Raw genomic sequence first — 13,767 nt, forward strand, 5'->3', positions numbered from 1 at the left:
AGAAGACAAGATCAGCAAAATTGAAGACAAATCCTTGGATACCACTTTGTTTGAGGAAAAATCAGAGAAAAGAATGAAGAAAACTTGAGAACTATGTGGGATACAATCAAGAGCAAAAAATTCACACACGATAGAAGTTCCAGAACAGCGGGAGAAAATGGAAAACACAAAGTAGATCATTGAAGATTTGCTGACAGAAAATGTCCCTAATATCATGAAAGATGAAAAGCTGACCATCCAGGAAGCTCATTAAACCCCTTATAGGATATACCTCCAAAAGAAAGTCACCAAGACATATCATAATCACACACACCAAAACAAAAAACAAAGAAAGAATCCTGAGAACAGCTTAAGAAAAACGAAAAGTCACATACAAAAGGGAAACAATAAGACTAAGCTGTGATTACTCGGCAGAAACCATGCAAGCAAGAAGGCAATGGCATGAAATATATAAAACCTTGAAAGAAAAAAATTGCCAACCAAGAATAATATATCCTGCAAAACCGTCACTGAAATATGATGGTGAAATTAGGAAGTTTCCAGATAAACAGAAATTAAGAAAATACATAAAACCAAACCAAACTTACAAAAATTATTAAACAGAGTCCTTCATTAGAGAACCAACAACATCAGACAACAACCTGAATCTAGGATATAGGACAGAGTCAACCAGATATCAACCTATGTAATGAACTCTTGAGGATAAAAGAAAACTAAAAGATTTATAACAGGGAACAAGAGATATCAATCTGTAAATGATAACAACATCAGAAGAGAAAAAGAGGGAATAAATGGTGTATGGATAGAACTTTCAAATGGACAGGAAGTCAAGGGGATAGCAAATAATAAAAGATTGTTTCAAACTTAGGAAGAGAGGGGTAAATTTCAAGATAACCAAAAAGAAATTTTAAAAAACTACTTATCAAAATGAAGAAAAACTTAAAGTCTCAGTAAAAATAAAATCTACAAAAATGAAAGAAACGAAAAGAAAATCCACAAGCAAAAGGAACTCAGCACAGACAGGAGAGTAGGAGGAACAAAGAAAATATCACCACCAAAAAAAAAAAAAAAAACCACTACAAAATGACTACAATAAATTCACACCTATTGATACTCACACTAAACATAAATGGCATAAATGCACCCATAAAGAGACAGAGTCACAAAATGGATTAAAAAAACAGGATCCATCAATATGCTGTCTACGAGAGGCACACCTTAGAAACAAAGACATAAATATATTAAAAATCAAAGGATGGAAAAAAATATATCAAGCAAACAACAACCAAAAAAGAGCAGAAGTGGCAAAACTAATCTCAGATAAAATAGACTTTAAGACAAAATCTACCATAAAAGACAAGGAAGGACATTATATAATGATTAAAGGGCAATCCACCAAGAAGACATACGCTAATAAATATCTATGCACTCAACAGGGCTCCCAAACACATAAAACAAACTCTAACACTATAGAAAAGAGAAACTGACAGTTCCACAATAAAGTAGGAGATTTCAACATACCACTCTTGGTAAAGGACAGAACATCTAAAAAGAAACATAACAAAGATACAGAAGATCTACAGGCCATAATCAAACAACTTGACTTCAATGGTATATATAGAACATTCCACCCAACAGCAGCCGAGTATACATTCTTTTCCAATGAGCATGAAACATTTTCCAGAATAGAGAACATCTTAGGCTGCAAAGCAACCCTCAACAAATAAATGCAAAATATTGAGATATACAACCATCTTCTGTGATAACAAAGCCATAAAAGTAGAAATAAATAACAAGAAAATCAAGGGAAAAAAATCAAATACGAGGAAACTGAATAACACCTTGCTTAAAACCACTGAGTAATAGAAGAAATCAACGTTGGAATCAAAAAATTCCTAGAATCACATAAGAATGAAAACACATCATACCAAAACCTTTGGGACACAGCAAAGACACTGCTCAGATGTCAATTTGTAGTAATAGATGCACATATCAAAAAAGAAGAAAGGGACAAAATCAAAATGTTAGCTACACAACTTGAATAAATAGAAAGAGAACAGCAAAAGGAGCCCACAACCACAACAAGAAAAGAAATAATACAAATCAGAGCAAGAATAAATGAAATAGAGAGTAGAAAAATAGAAAGAATCAACAAAACCAAAAGTAAGTTCTTTAAAATGATCAACAAAATTGACAAACCATTGGCCAAATTGACAAAAGAAAAACAGAAGAGAAAGCAAATAATCCAAATAAGAAATAAAATAGTGGACATTACAACAGACAGACTGAAATAAAAAGGATCATAACAAAGTTCTATGAAAAACTGTACTCTAACAAACTTGAAAACCTAGAGGAAATAGACGAATTTCTAGAAACACACTACCTATCTAAACTAACACAAACTCAGGTAGAAAATCTGAACAGACCCTGTTAAGGATTGAAAGGTGTCCCCCAAAAATGTATGTCAACTTGGCTAAGCTATGATTGCCAGTATTGTGTGATTGTCCACCATTTTGTTATCTGATGTGATTTTCCTACGTGTTGTAAATCTTTTCTCTATGATATTGATAAAATGGGATTAGTGGCAGTTATCTTAATGAGGCATGACTCAATCTACAAGATTAGGTTGTGTCTTAAGTCAAACTTTTTTGAGATATAAAAGAGTGAAGTGAACAGAGAGACATGCAGACTTCACACTACCAAGAAACAGGAGAATAGTGTGTCTTTTGGATTCGGGGTCCCTGTGCTGAGAAACTCCTCGATTGGGGAAGATTGATGACAAGGACCTTCCCCTATAGCTGACAGAGAGAGAGAGAAAGCCTTAACCTGAAGATGGCACCCTGAATTTGAACTTCTAGCCTCCTAGACTGTGAAAGAAAAAATTTCTCTTTGTTAAAGCCATCCATTTGTGGAATTTCTGTTATAGCAGCAATAGATAACTAAGACAGACCCATAACAAGAGAAGAGATTGAAAAGGTAATTAAAAACAACTCCCAACAAAAATAAGTCCTGGTCAGGTATGCAAGGATGAGTCAACATTAGAAAATCAATCAACATAATCCACCACACAAATAAAATAAAAGAATCACATGATCAACTCAATCCAGGCAGAAAAGGCATTCAACAAAGTTCAACACCCATTCCTGATAAAAAACTCTCAACAAAATAGGTATAGAAAGGAAATTCCTCAACATAATACATAATAAAGGGCATCTATACAAAAACAACATGCAACAACATGCTTAATGGAGAGAGGCTGAAAACATTCCCATTGAGAACGGGAACAAGGCAAGGAAGCCCTTTAACACCACTCCTATTTAACATCATGCTGGAAGACCTAGCTAGAGCAATAAGGCAAGAAAAAGAAATAAAAGGCATTCAAATTGGTAAAGAAGAAGTAAAACTGTCCCTATTTGCAGATAATATGATACTATACATAGAGAAACCAAAAGACTCCATGAGAAAACGACTGGAACTAATAGAATGATTCAGCAGAGTAGAGGATACAAGATAAACATACAAAAATTGGTTGGATTCCTATACACCAATAAAGAGAACAATGAAAAGGAAATCAGGAAAACAATATCATTTATAATAAAACCAAAAAATACCCAAAAACCCACTGCCGTCAATTTGATTCCAACTCATAGCGACCCTATAGGACAGGGTAGAACTGCCCCAGAGGGTTTCCAAGGAGCACCTTGTGGATTTGAACTGCTAACGTTTTGGTTAGCAGTCATAGCTCTTAACCATTATGCCATGAGGCATGAGGGTTTCCACATTTTATAATAGTCCCTAAAAAAAAACAAAAATAAGATAAAATACCTAGAAAGAAATCTAACCAGGTAAAAGACCTATCCAAAGAAAACTACAAAACACTACTGCAAGAAACCAAAAGATAGCTACATAAATGGAGAAACATACCATGCTCACAGATAGGTAGACTTAACATTGTGAAAATGACCGTTCTACAAAAAACAATTTACAAATACAATGCAATCACGATCCAAATACCAACAACATTCTTTAAAGACACGGAAAAACTAATCATTAACTTTATATGGAAAGGAAAGAAGCCCTGGATAAGTAAGCCACCACTGAAGAAGAAGAATAAAGTAGGAGGACTCACACTACCTGACCTCAGAACCTACTATATAGCTACAGTAGTCAAACAGCCTGGTACTAGTACAATGACAGATACGTTGACCAATAGAACAGCATTGAGAACCCAGATGTAAATCCATCCACCTATGGTCACCAGATCTTCGACAAGGGCCCATAGTCCATCAGATGGGGAAAAGACAGTCTTTTTAACAAATGATGCTAGCAAAACTGGGTGTCCATCTTTAAAAAAATGAAACAGGATCCATACCTCACACCATATACAAAAACTAATTCAAAATAGATCAAAGACCTAAATATAAAGCCAAAAACTGTAAAGTTCATGGAAGAAAAAATGGGATCAATGCTAGAGGCCCTTATACACTACATTAACAGGATACAAACTATAACCAACAATACACAAACTCCAGAAGATAAGCTAAATAAGTGGGATCTTCTAAAAATTAAACACTTATGCTCATCAAAAGACTTCACCAAAAGAGTAAAAAGAGAACCTACAGACTGGGAAAAGTTTTTTGGACATTACAAGTCAGACAAAGGTCTAGTCTCTAAAATCTACAGGAAAATCCAGTACTTCTACAAAAACACAAATAATCCAAATAAAAAAATGGCAAAGGATATGAACAGACACTTCACCAAGGAAGACATTCAAGTAGCTAACAGATACATGAGGAAATGCTCCTGATAACTAACCATTAGAAAAAAGCAAATCAAAACCACAATGAGATACCATCTCATTCTGACATTATTGGCACAAATCAAAAAACAGAAAATAACAAATGTTAGAAAGACTGTGGGGAGATTGGATCTCTTATACACTGCTGGTGGGAACGTAAAATAGTACAACCATTATGGAAAAAAATATGGCACTTCCTTAAACAGCTAGAGATAGAAATACCATATGATCTAGCAATTCCACTCCTAGGAATATATCCTAGAGAAACATGAGCCATCACAAGAATAGACATATGCACACACATGTTCATTGCAGCATTGTTCACAATAGCAAAAAGATGGAAACAACCTAAGGGCCCATCAATAGAAGAAAGGATAAACAAACTATGGTACATACGCACAATGGAATACTATGCAAAGATAAAGAACTATGATGAATCTGCAAAGCATTTCACAACATGGATGAACCTGGAGGGCATTATGCTGAGTGAAATAAGTCAATCACAAAAGGACAAATATTGTATGAGACCACTACTATAAAAACTCATGAAAAGGTTTATACACAGAAAGAATGGTGACGTGGTGACGTGGGTGGAGAGAGGTGGGGAGGGAAAAACACTAAATAGACTCTAGATAAGTTGTAACTTTGGTGAAGGGTAAGACAGTACACAGTAGTGGGGAAGCCAGCACAACTTGTACAAGGAAAGGTCATGGAAGCTCCATAGACACATCCAAACTCCCTGAGGGATCAAATTAATGGGCTGAGGGCAGTGGGTACCATGGTCTCAGGGAACATCTAACTCAACTGGCATAAAAGAGTTTATAAAGAAAATGTTCCCCATTCTACTTTGGTGAGTAGCTTCTAGGGTCTTAAAAGCTTGTGAGAGGCCATCTAAGATACTCCACTGGTCTCATCCCATCTAGAGCAAGGGAAAATGAAGAAAACCAAGGACACAAGGGAAGGACTAGTCCAAAGGACTAATGGACCACAAGTACCACTGCCTCTGCCAGACTGAGTCCAGCATAACTAGATGGTGTCTGGCTACCAACACCAATTGCTCTGACAGGGATTACAATGGAGGGTCCTGCGCAGAACTGGAGAAAAAAGTAGAACAAAATTCTAGCTCACAAAAAAAAAAAATAAAAAAGACCAGACTTACTGGTCTGACAGAGACTGGAATAAACCCTGAGAGTATGGTCCCTGGACACTCTTACAGCTCAGTAATGAAATCACGCCTGAGGTTCACTCTTCAGCCAAAGATTAGACAGGCCCAGAAAACAAAGTGAGATTAAATGGGCACACTATCAAGGGGCAAGGATGAGAACGCAGGAGGAGACAGGAAACCTGATAATGGGGAATCCAAGATCGAGAAGGGGAGAGTGTTTACATATGGTGGGGTTGGCAACAAATGTCACAAAACAATATATGTATTAATTGTTTAATGAGAAACCAGTTTCCTCCGTAAACCTTCAGCTAAAGTACAATAAAAAAAAGAAAAAATAGTAAGTCCTGGCCCAAATGGCTTCACTGGAGAATTCTACCAAACATTCATAGAAGGTCTCATACTAGTACTACTCAAACTATTTAAGAACATAGAAAAGGAAAGGATACTTTCTAATTCATTCTCCGAGGCCAGCATAACCCTGATGCCAAAACCAGGCAAAGACACTAAAAAAAAAAAAAAAAAAAAAAGAAAGAAAATTATAGACTGCTATCCCTCATGGATATAGGTGAAAAAATTCTCAACAAAAATTCTAGCCAATAGAATTCAGCATCATTTAAAAAAAATAATAATACACCATGACCATATGAAATTCAACCTGGTGTGCAAGGATGGTTCAACATTAAAAAATCAATCAAAGTAATCCATCACATGAATAAAACAAAAGAAAAGAACCACATGATCATCTCAATCGTCACAAAAAAGGCATTCAACAAAGTTCAACACCCATTCCTGAAAATGTCAATTCTATCCAATTCAATAAAATATTATAGAAGGGAAATTCGTCAACATAATAAAGGTCATCTATACAAAACCAACAGCCAACATCATTCTCAACGGAGAAAGGCTGAAAACATTCCTCCTGAGAACAGGAAAAAGACAAGGATGCCATTTTTAACCACGCCTATTTAACATAGTGCTAGAAGTCCAACCTAGATTAATAAGGCAAGAAAAAGAAATAAAGGGCATCCAAATTGGTAAGGAAAAAGTAAAACTATCCCTATTTGTGGATGATATGATACTGTACATAAAGAACCCAAAAGACTCCACAAGAACACTACTGGAACTAATAGAAAGGTTCAGCAGAATAGCAGGATACAAGATCAACACACCAAAATTAGTTGGATTCCTATACACCAATAAAGAGAACAATAAAGAGGAAATCAAGAAAACAGTACCATTTAAATTGCTCTTAAAAAAATAAAATACTTAGGAATAAATCCAACCAGGGACATAAAAGACCTATATAAAGAAAACTACAAAACACTATTGCAAGAAACCAAAAGAGATCTACATAAATGGAAAAACATGCCATGCTCATGGATAGGTAGACTGAACATTGTGAAAATGTCAATTCTACCCAAAGCAATCTACAAATACTTTGCAATCCCGGTCCAAATACCAACAGCATTCTTTAACAAGATAGAAAAACTGATCATTAACTTTATATGGAAAGGAAAGAGGCCCCAGATAAGTAAAGCATTACTGAAGAAAAAGAACAAAGTAGGAGGCCTCACACTACCTGACCTCAGAACCTACTAAACAGCTACAGTAGTCAAAATAGCCTGGTACTGGTACAATGACAGACACAATGATCAATGGAACAGAATTGAGAACTCAGATGTAAATACACCCATCCGTGGTCACTTGATCTTCAACAAAGGCCCAAAGTCCATCAAATGGAGAAAAGACAGTCTTTATAACAAATGGTGCTGGCAAAACCAGAAGTCCATCTGTAAAAAAATGAAACAGGACCCATACCTCACGCCATACCCAAAAACTAATTCAAGATGGATCAAAGGCCTATGCATAAAACCAATAACTATAAAGATCATGGAAGAAAAATTATGGTCAACGCTAGAGGCCCTAATATGTGACACAAATCATAACTAACAATATACAAACACCAGAAGATAAGCTAGATAAATGTCAGCTCCTAAAAATTAAACACTTACGCTCATCAAAAGACTTTACCAAAGAGTAAAAAGAGAACCTACAGACTGGGAAAAATTTCTTAGGTATGACATAGTCGACAAAGTTCCAACTAAAGTCTGATCTCTAAAATCTATAGGAAAATTCAACACCTTTACAACAAAAAGGCAAATAATCCTATTAAAAATCGTGCAAAGGATATGAACAGACACTTCACCAAAGAAGACATTCAGATGGCTAACAGACACATGAGGAAATGCTCATGATCTCTAGCCATTAGAGAAATGCAAATCAAAACTATAATGAGATACAATCTCACCCCGACATTACTGGCATGAATCAAAAAAACAGAAAATAACAAATGTTGGAGAGGCTGCGAGGAGATTGAAACTCTTATGCGCTGCTGGTGGGAATGCAAAACGTTAAAACCATTTTGGAAAACGATACAGCACTTCCTTAAAAAGCTAGAAATAGAAATACCATAGGATCCAGCAAATTCACTCCTAGGAATATATCCTAGAGAAATAAGAGCCCTCACATGAATAGACATATGCACACCCATATTCATCGAAGCATTATTCACAATAGCAAAAAAGGTGCCCATCAGTAGATAAATGCATAAACAAACAATGGTACATACACACAATGGAATAGTATGCAATGATAAAGAACAATGATGAATCTGTGAAGCATCTCACAACCTGGATGAATCTAGAGGGCATTATGCCGAGTGAAATAATCACAAAAGGACAAATATTGTATGAGACTACTATTGTAAAACTCATGAAATGTTTACACACAGAAAGAAACAATCTTTGATGGTTATGAGGGAGGAGTGGGGTGGGGAGGGAAAAACAGTAACTAGACAATAGATAACTGATAACTTTGGTGAAGGGTAAGACAGTACACAATACTGGGGAAGCCAGTACTACTTGACCAAGGCAAAGTCATAGAAGCTGCATAGACACATCCAAACTCCTATAGGGATCGAGTTCTTGGGCTGAGGGTTAGGTACCATGGTCTCAAGGAATATCTAGCTCAATTGACATAACATAGTTTGTAAGGGGAAACCCTGGTGGTATAGTGGTTAAGAGCTACAGCTGCTAACCAAAACGTCGGCAGTCTGAATCCACCAATCTGCCAATCTTGGGTTCACCAGCCCTTAAAGCTACCTGAGTCGGGAGAAACTTTGTGGTCTTGCCTGCCAATCTTGGGATTCATCGACCTTCACAACCTGTGAGCAAGAGCCCTGCTCTCCATGACCTGCTGATCTTGGGTTCCCCAGCCCCTGCAGCTACCTGAATCATGAGAAGCCTTTATCCTGGTCCACGGACTTGGGATGTTTCAGCCTCTGCAATTGCATGAGCCATTTCCTCGATATAAATACTTCTCTCTATTTATATTTATATGCTTTACTGGTTTTGCTTCTCTAGAGAACCCAGCCTAAGACATTTGGTACAGCGAGTGAGGAAAATGTTCTACATCCTACTTTGGTGAGTAGTGTCTGGGGTGTTAAAAGCTTGTGAGTGCCCATCTAAGATACATCTACTGGTCCCACCCGGTCTGGAGCAAGGGAGAATGAAGAAAACTAAAGAACTAAAGACACAAGAGAAAGATTAGTCCAAGGGACTAATGGAAAACAACTACCACAGCCTCCCACAAGACTGAGTCCAGCAAAACTAGATGGTGACCAGCTACCACCACCAACTGCTTTGACAGGGATCCCAATAGAGGGTCCCAGGCAGAATGGGAGAAAAATGTAGAACAAAATTCAAATTCACACACACACACACACACACACACACACACACACACAAAATTTACTGTTCTGACAGAGACTGGAGAAATCCTGAGAGTATGGCCTCAAGACACCCTTTCAACTCAGTACTGAAGTCACTCCTAAGGTACATCCTTCAGCCAAATATTAGACAGGCCCATGAAACAAACAATAATACACGTAGCTCAACCATGTGTATGAGATTAAATAGGCACACTAGCCCAGAGGCAAGGACAAGAAGGCAGGAGGGGACAGGAAAGCTGGAAGAAAAGAAATGGGGAACTCAAGTTTGAGAAGGGGAGAGTGTTGACATGTTATGGGGTTGGCAACCAATGTCACAAAACAGTATGTGTATTAATTGTTTAATGAGAAACTAATTTGCTCTCTAAACCTTCACTAAAGCACAATAAAAATAAATAAATAAATACTTTATTAAACAATTCTTGGTAGAAAAAAAAACTAATAAAAGACTGGGCATAAATGAATTAAATTCAAGTTAAAAAAACTTGAAAACAAAAATAATTTACAAGGAAGGAAATAATAAAAATGAAAGAGAATAATGACACTGAGAATAGAAAAATGGTAGTTCTTATTAATAAAGTCCAATTTTTTTGTCAAAAAAATTAACAGATACACCAGTAGCTAACTCAATCAAGGATTAAAAAAAAATACAGGGAGAAAAATAAAACCAAACCAAATCCATTGCTGTTGAGTCGAATCCAACCTATAGTGACCCTATAGGACAGAGTAGAACTGCCTCAACCTCTTAATATCAGATTTGGAAACCTAATTGAAATGAAAAATTCCTTGGAAACAAAATTGATACCATTAGGATTGGAAAGCTTAAACAGACCAATTTCCGTATAAGACAAAAGAAAAAGTTATCAAGGAAATGCCACACAAAAAACAACAGACCCAGATGACATTATAGATGATATGTCCAATGATACAGAGACAAATTCTAGCAAACCCTCAAAGACCATATAGTCTCAGTATTTGATAAATTGTTCCAGAGCATTGAAAAGGAAAGAAAATGTCTTAATTATTTTTATGAACCAAATGCAACATTGCTATCAAAAACGATAAATACAGAGCAAATAAAGAAAACTACAGCCAAATGCTACTTACAAATATTGGTGCAAAAGAACTAAATATTATCAAGTAAAATGTAACACTACATTAATAAAACACCATGAGCAAGATGAATTTATTCCAGGAACGTAGGGTTGGCTTAATAGTAGGAAATCTGTTAATTTAATACACAATATTAATAAATCTGAGGGAAAAATCGTATGATTATCTCCACAGATGCTTATGAATTTTCCAACAAAATTTAATATCCATTCCTGATTAAGCCTCAAGAAAATAAGAACAAATTGAAACTTTCTTATAATGAAAAACTACATATACCTTCATCTTAAAACTAGTATCTTTCTCACTGGGGAAACACTAGAGGCAAGGGAATCCACCATCTCCACTATTTCAATATTATATTTAATGTACTAGCCAGTACAGTGACACAAGAGAAAACAGAGGCATTAGAATTGGTAAAAAACAAAAAGAGATAAAACTATCTCTGTTTGTGGATAATATGATACATACCTGGAAAGTCCCAGAAAATCAATGATAAAACTTAAAAAATAAAATAATTCAATCAGGTAGTAGCATATAAAATTTATACACAGAAATCAATAGCCCTATACACAAACACTAATCAGAAGACATAAAGATAGAGAAAATGTCATTTACAACAAACAACAAAGAAAACTAAATGCTTAGGAATAAACTTAATGTGAAATGTTTAGTCTAAGGAATAAACTTAGAAATGTGCAAAATCTCTCATAGACAAATTTTAAAAAAACTTCCGAAAGACTCAAATGTAAACTTAAACAAATGGAAAGAATCAACTTCATATAGATGTTAGTATTCCCTAAACTAACTTATAAGTTTAGCATGATCCCAATTAAAATACCCCAAGTTTTACATGGAGCTACATTTGTTTACATTAAAGTTGATGTGGGAAGTCAGACATGCTAAAATAATCAGGAAAACAAGGAAGAAGAGAAAGATGGGGTTGGGGAGAGGAGATTAGCTCTACCAGACTTTAAAACATGTTATACAGCCTCTAAAATTAATAAGGAGCCCTGGGTGGCACAAATGGTTAAACACTTGGCTACTAACCGAAAGGTTGCCAGTTTGAATCCACCCACAGCCACCTTGGAAGAAAGGCCTGGCAATCTATTTCCAAAAGGTCACAAGCCATTGAAAACCCTATAGAGGGCAATTCTAGTCTGAAACACATAAGGTTGCCATGAGTCTAAATCAACTCAACAGCCACAGGTTTGGCTTTTGGTTTTGGTATGGTTAATAAAATGCCAGATAGGCTTCTGAATCAGCAACCTATTGGACTAGAATATCAAGTCCAAAACTAGACCCAAGAACGTATGGGCTGATAAAGCTGTCATCTGAAATTACCGGGCAAAGACAAGCTTTTTAAATAAATGGTGCTGGACAAATGTGTAGCTATTTCAAAAAACGATAAAATTAGATCTGTACCTCACACCATACACAAGAATAAACTTTGAACAGTTTATTTAGCTCCAAAGAATTTCTGTAGTATACTACCTTTTGTGTTAAAAAAAAAGAAAGAAAAGAACATAACAAAATATACAGGAAGCACAGGACGGATAAATCAGGAACTAATTTGTAACTTAGAGGATAAAATTAGAATTCAAGAGTCTATACTCTTGTAAATAATTAGTTAAATAGATAAATAATCAGGGAGAGGAAAGCAAAAGGAAATGTTCTTACAGTTGAATTCCAAGTAATAAACCTAGGAGGAAGGACGGAAAGAGAAAATCACCATTTGTGAAATGCCACCATAATTACTATTGCAGATAAGTATCAGCCTTGAGTGATACTGGAGGAAGTGGTGCAACAGTGAGGTGGGGAACAGGATTTTCTTGGAGTGTCAAAGTAACTCCTTCTAAGATACTTATAATTACAAGGGAAAAAACAGTGCAGACAACTGACAACATCACCTTAACCAAGTGATTGAAGTTAGCATCGCCAGTAATTGGGACAGACTGACTTCATGTGCCTCCTGAACGATGCACTAACAAGGACACAATGTCGCTTCTGTAATAGTCTTGACAAAATGCATAACCTCAATGTAATTATGAAGAAATATTAGACAAACACAAACTGAGGGACATTCTATAAAATAGATGATGGTTGATGTGCTTGGCTACTAACCGAAAGTTTGGAGGTTCTGTGCACCCAGAAGTGCCTCAGAAGAAAGCCCTGGCAATCCACATCCCCAAAAAAAAGGCCATTGCAATCCCTGTGGTGCACAGCTCTACTCTGACACACATGGGGTCGCCATGAGCTGGAGTCAATTCACAGCCACTGGTACTTGTGCTCTTTAAAAGTGTCAAGTCATGAAAGTTCAAGACTGAGGAATTGTTCAGATTAATGGTTACTGAAGAGACAATTCAATTCAATGTGTGATCCTGGATTGGACCCTAGACCAGAAAAAGTACAACTGTGGGCCAGATATTACATTTCAATAAGATCTACAGCTTTGATAAGGTCCCTGGGTGGCGCAGTTTTTTCTCAACTACCACCAAAAAATTGGAGGTTTGAATCCACCCAGCAGCGCTGCAAAAGAAAGGCCTGGTGATCTACTTTCATAAGATTGCAGCCATTGAAAACCTTATGGAGCACAGTTCTACTCTAACACATATGAGGTTGCCATGAGTTGGAATTAACTCAAAGGCAATGTTTTTTGTTTTGTTTTTTTCCTTGTTTTATAGCTTAGATAATAGTATTGTATCCATCTCAATTTCCTGATACAGATAAATGTATTGCTGTTATTTGTAGAATCTGAGTGAAGGTTGTATGGGAATTATTTGCACTGATTTTGCAACATTTTTTTTTTTTTAATATTTTATTGTACTTCAGGTGAAGGCTTACAGAACAGATAGTTTCTCATGTAACAGTAACACACATGCTGTTTTATGACATTGGTTAACAACC

This window comes from Trichechus manatus, unplaced genomic scaffold, assembly GCF_000243295.1.
Source record: "Trichechus manatus latirostris isolate Lorelei unplaced genomic scaffold, TriManLat1.0 scaffold00106, whole genome shotgun sequence".
In the NCBI taxonomy this organism is placed as follows: domain Eukaryota; kingdom Metazoa; phylum Chordata; class Mammalia; order Sirenia; family Trichechidae; genus Trichechus; species Trichechus manatus.